This window comes from Peromyscus eremicus, chromosome 6, assembly GCF_949786415.1.
Source record: "Peromyscus eremicus chromosome 6, PerEre_H2_v1, whole genome shotgun sequence".
Taxonomy (NCBI): domain Eukaryota; kingdom Metazoa; phylum Chordata; class Mammalia; order Rodentia; family Cricetidae; genus Peromyscus; species Peromyscus eremicus.
In genome coordinates this window covers 124,675,645-124,681,834 of record NC_081421.1, presented here as the reverse complement: position 1 = coordinate 124,681,834, position 6,190 = coordinate 124,675,645, and positions in this window count along the sequence as shown.

Sequence of the window (6,190 nt, the reverse complement as noted above, 5' to 3'; positions counted from 1 at the left end):
ATCATTAAACACATACTCTACAGCGTAAATTAATTAATATATCTTAAACCAATATTCAACAACAGTTCCCATGACCACACCCTCAGCTTTAATAATTTACTGGAAGGGCTATTTCTATCTAGTAGCCATATATATACACATATGTATTATATATATATATATATATATATATATATATATATATATATATCTTTAGCGTGAGCTGTCATATCAAAATACCATGAAGTGTGTGGCTTATCAACAACAGAAAGGTACTTCCCTCACTGCTGAGAGCTGTAATTCCCAGATCAGGCTGCTGGTGCCGCTGGCTTCTGGTGAACGTCCTCGTCCAGGCTTTAGGCTACTGTCTCTTGTGGTGTCTTCTTAAGGCAGAAAGGACCAGGTGGGGGCTGGCCTCTGGTAAGGGCATTCACCCCACTTGTTAGGGCTCTACCCTCAGGAAAATTAGCTCTCAAAGATTCTGTCTCCCACAAGCAATCACAATGGGGGTTAGACTTAAAGACCTGAGTTATGAACAGACACAGCATGCTGTTTATAACATGATTTGTGTAAAACTTAACACCAGTAAAACCCATAAAAAGTTTAGCAAATTGGTTTTTTTGTTTTGTTTTGTTTTTTACTTTTTGAGACAGGGTCTCACTATGTAACCCTGGATGGCCTGGAACTAATTCTGTAGGCCAGACTAGCCTCTAACTTGGAGATCCACCAGCACACCTCCTGAGTGCCACATAAAGGTGTGCACCATCACACTTGGCCTGACATTTGGATTTTTAAAAGATGTCTCTGAGCTGGCAATTTTTTGTAAGAACATTTTCCCCTTTAAAATGTAGCTTCTTTAAAAGATGAGCTGTTTTTCTGAGACAGTCTCACTGTGCAGCCCAGGCAGCCCTTAAGCATTGTGGCCCTCCTAGGAGCTAGGACAACATGCAGGCACAGGCACATCTGGCTTAGAAATTAGTGTTTACAATTCTCCAAGTTTGGGGACTTTCTTTAATAGACCTGCTTATTTCCCTCTACAAGTCAGCCAGAACAGAGATCCCCATTGTGAGATAGACTAGAAAAGTCCATTAATCTGTTCTAAAGTGGGGAAACACTTCATCAGTGTGCAATGGGAGGTCAAGGCACATGAGTTCAGATCTACAATCTGTCTCAGGTAAAAGTCAACTTCTAAGATTTCAATTCCTGTGGGGCTATTTTTCTCAGTGTACATAACATTCTTGATTTATCAGGACTCACAGGTACACAAATACAAACTAATAAAGTCTACTAGCATCTCATACCTAACAGAGAACTGATTTCTGTAACTGATCATCAAATGGACCATAAACACAGTCCTAATCATTGCTGCTCCTAATGTATGGGCCACGTCTGAGCCTGAACAGTGGTGAGGGGAAGGGTCCTTGCCTTTTGAAGCTCTTCCAGAAAGCCAGGAAAGGACAACAGTTGGCCTAGGTAGGCCTCTTGGTACTGATCTGCAGCAGTGCCCTTGATGGTGAGTCTGTCTAGGGTAGCAAAGTACATGCCCTCCCAGACTGATCAGATATCATTTTCAAAAACATGATACATATAACCACAAAATGAATAAGTCAAAAATTATCTGTAGGAGAGATAACTCAGCAGTTAAGAGCACTGGCTGCTCTTCCAGAGAACCTGGGTTTAATTCCTAATTCCTAGCACCAACATGGTGGTTCACAGTTGTTTATGACTCCAGTCCCAGGGGAACCAACACCCTCTTCTGGTCTCTGTGGGCACAGGCGTACATTCAGGCAAACACTGATACACACAGAGAAAAAAATTAATAAAACCTAAAAGTAAAATACTCTAAATAAGCCGGCTAATTTCCAAAGTCTTTTTCATTACTTATAAAGGACAGACTTTTATTTTCATTTTTTGAGGCAATGTCTCATGTAGGACATTACCTCCAATTTGCTGTGTAGTCCAGGATAACCCTGAACCCTATCTTCCTACCCATACCTTCCAAGCACTGGGACAGAACTATACTTTTAAAATATCTTTCTATTCCTAAATTTATCTTTAAAAGTATTAATGGAAGCCAGGTGGTGGTGGTGCCCATGTCTTTAATCTCAGCACTTGGGACACAAAGGTGGGTGGATCTCTATGAGTTTGAGGCCAGCCTGGTTGGTCTACAGAGTAAGTTCCAGGACAGCCACAGCTACACAGAGAAACCCTGTCTTGAGAAAAAAAAAAAAAGTATTAATGGAGTTAGAATTCTACTTTTATAACTGCATCTGACCTAGAGAGCTCTTGTCATTTTTGGTTCTACTGAAGCATGGAGTCCTGCACTAGATCAGATTCCACTCATAGGCTGGTGAGATGGATCCATGGGTAAGGCACTTGTCACCATGCCTGGATCCTGAATTCAATACCTGGATCCCAAGTGTTAGGAGAGAAGAGACTCATTCAGTTTGTTCTCCGTAAGTGCACTATGGCATGCACATGTGCACATACACACCACAAAACGAACAAATGCTGGAGAAAGACTTCATGGGCTGGGGAGATGGCTCAGTTTATAAAGCACTTGCTGCATAGCCTTGAGGACCCAAGTGCATCCTTCATTCCCATGGAAACGTAAGGTTTGGCTGTGTGTGCCTGTAATCCCAGAGCTGGGGAGGGAGAGCAGGGTATGTCCCTGGGCTTGTTGACATCCAGTCTAGCCAAATCTGTGAGGTCTAGGTTTAGTGAGAGACTCTGTCACAAAAAATAAGGTGGAGAAATTGAAGAAGACACCCAACATTGATCCTTGGCCTTCACACATGCATACATCCACATACAATGTATACATGTATAAACACATACACAAAAATATTTTTATATTAATGAGGGTTCTTTAGAGGAACTGAACATATGGAATGGATACACAGTAAAAGTATTTATTAAATTGATTTTCAGGATATCATCTGGTAGTCCAACACTGGCTTCTTCAGTGTGAAGAAATCACAACGTGGTGCTGGCCTCCTGCAGGATTCCTACAGTTCTGGCGGTCTTCACTCTATGTTAGAAGCTTGAAGAAGCTGGGTTCTGCTGTCAGTGAAGGACTGTGGCAGCGAAGCAGTGGTTGTAACATAAACCCGACAGTCAGATGAGCAGGCAATGGAGCGAAAAGCAAGGCTCTTTCCGTAGTCCGCTGCAGCTGGGTTACCCCTGGAAGGTTCCTCCCACACTTAGTGTGGGCCTTTCCACCTCTAATAACCCAAGGAAGAAAACCTCTCCCAGGCGTGACCAGGACTCTCTCTTAGTTGATTAAAACTGACAAACTAGATTAGCCTTCTCAATTTCCCTCCACTGAAAATGAATGAAAAATGACAGGGTAAAGAAATCAGAAACCATGAAATATCTAGCCAGTGCCTTTTTCCTTTAAGTGCTGGGAATTGTACTGAAAACAATAAAAGGTCCAGCCTCTATTGTTTTCTCCTGGAGTCCATGGGAGAGTCTACCAACCAGCTGAGGATTCTAATCTGAGGGATATCAAATGAATCTAAGCACACTAGTTCTTTAGTCCACTCACTTCATTCTTCTAAATCCATTCTATCTACACAGTTTCTTTTCTGTTCTCACACTTAGCTCTTCTTAGTCCCTCCTGCTCTCAGTCCCTTCTGCTGTTCTCTCGTCTCTATCTAGTTCTTTACATCTCCGTCCTCATCTTTGTTCTTCTCAATCAATTCTCTTCTGCTCTTCTCTCATAACTATCTAGTTCTTCCCATCTTCCTCTTCTTTGTTCCCCCAAGCATATATATGTGTGTGTGTGTGTGTATGTGTGTGCTTGTGTGTGTGTGTGTGTGTGTGTGTGTGTGTCCATTCATTAACAACTTGTTAGTAAAAACTACAAAGTAAACTCTCAGGGACAAGTATTCTGATAAGAGTCACACTTGGCAAAGACTTGGTCAGCTTAATTGGTGACTGACAACAGCTGTAGGTTGTAAAAAGCTCTGACTATCTCTTAAAGGGTTAGCTGCAAAGGTTACAAAGAAAGAAATTAAACCAATGAGAGATTTAAGGAAAAGGCAAAGAATACATGTACTGTTTTATGTGATTAATAATATCCAGACATAGTTAGTCAATTAACAGCCTTTTTCTGTTAGTCACCTGAATCTCAGGACCTATATATAATTAGTCTACTGAGCTGAAAATCTTACATTAAAAACAGGTGTAGAAATAAGTACAAAGTATTAATTGTTATTTGAATCAGAGTGGGGAGGTGCTGGTGGAGGAAGCTTAGGGCAACATAGGTGCTGTTGATCTCTTGAAGGACTAAGATACACCAAGGCCAGACACCTGCACTATCACTTCTGGTTCACCATAACTCTTCTGAGGTGTTTTGATCCAACAAGGTCAGGCACCTGTAATTCTGCTCTGTGAAAGTTCTGCGAAGACACTTTGGCCAATATTTGCCTTGTCAGTGGCTAAGGATGGAGAACAAGACCTCTGTGTCTACAGTCCATATGGAACAACAGATCTAGTATGAAGCATATTTTAGAATGTTTCTATTCATAAAAATTGTTCAGTTAAATAAGAAACCATCTTCTAGACTATCCACAATTATGTGTGCCCATAAGATTGAGATGCAATCATCAGATTACATGTACTCACAACATGGAGATGCACGGGTAAATGGGGAGAATCATATCTGTTACTGCACAAGAAGTTTACAACAAGAACCAGCCAGTTCATTCAAAAGGCAGTAATTCCATAACGCCTTGTGTGATGGTTTCCTCTAACAGAACCCTTAGTTCTGATAGGTTGGTCTTCTGAACTCTAGTTGTCAAGTATATTTTCATGGACTATTGCTACCAGTGGCTCTCCATACTCACATAGGCCAAGCAAGTGTTCTTCTCCTGAGCTATCTACTCCCAGCCCCTGAGAGTGGAATTTTCAATGTACTGCTTCAAGAATCTTTCTATATTTATTGCATTTCACTGATTTGGAAAAACACACTTTTTCATAGTAATGTCCCAGAAGCCTGGATAAATAATAGATGCTGGCTACTCTTTACATTTCTCATCTTTGCAGTTCAACTGTGTCTTACAGCTGATGGCATCACAGATGAAATGAGGTGTTCTTGCCCCATAGGAATGCTGTTCCATGATACAGTCACATGTTAAGGCTGACTAGGGACAGCCTGTATACTAAATGCTAGTGAGCTATGTTTATAGTTCCAGCAGTTCACAACATGAACGTTGATCAAAACTGTTATTACCGGGGCCTGGAGAGGTGGTTCAGTGGTTAAGAGCACCAGAGGAGCTGGGTCCAGGTCCTCGCAACCACATGGCAGCTCACAACTGTGTGTAATTCCAGATCTTGGGGACCCTACATGCTCTTCTGCCCTTTTCAGGCACCAGGCACACACATACATGTAGGCAAACCCATGCAGGCAAGCCCAATACTAAATAAAAATAAATCTTTTTTTAAAAAGATTTATTTATTATGTATATAGTGTTTTGTCTGCATGTATGCCTGCATGCCAGGAAAGGGCACCAGATCTCATTACGGATCATTGTGAGCCACCCTGTGGTAGTTGGGAATTGAACTCAGGACCTCTGGAAGAGCACCCAGTGCTCTTAACCTCTGAGCCATCTTTCCATTCTCAAATAAAAATAAATCTTTAAAAAATACTGTTAATAACAAAAATTATTTCTGTCCTTTGTTTTTTGGGGTGGAACCACACTATGTAGCCCAAGCTGGCCTCAAACTGACCAAGCAGCCCAGGCTAGCATTGAATTTGTGATCCTCCTGTCTCAGCTTTCCACGTGGTGGGATTATAGGCATTTTCGACCATGTCAAGTTCAAGAAGCTTTTATCATTTACAAATTGGCAGGTGCGTCTCTGGGCCTAACAAAGTAGACATCCATTAAACAATAACAATATAATGCAAACCTGCTGTGGGATGTTCTGTGTTGCTGATTAGTCAATAAATAAAACACTGATTGGCCATTGGCTAGGCAGGAAGTGTAGGCAGGACAAGGAGGAGAATAAAGCTGGGAAGTGGAAGGCTGAGTCAGAGAGACACTGCCAGCTGCCATGATGACAAGCAGCTTGTGAAGATGCCGGTAAGCCACGAGCCACGTGGCAAGGTATAGATTAATGGAAATGGATTAATTTAAGCTGTAAGAACAGTTAGCAAGAAGCCTGCCACGGCCATACAATTTGTAACCAATATAAGTCTCTGTGTTTA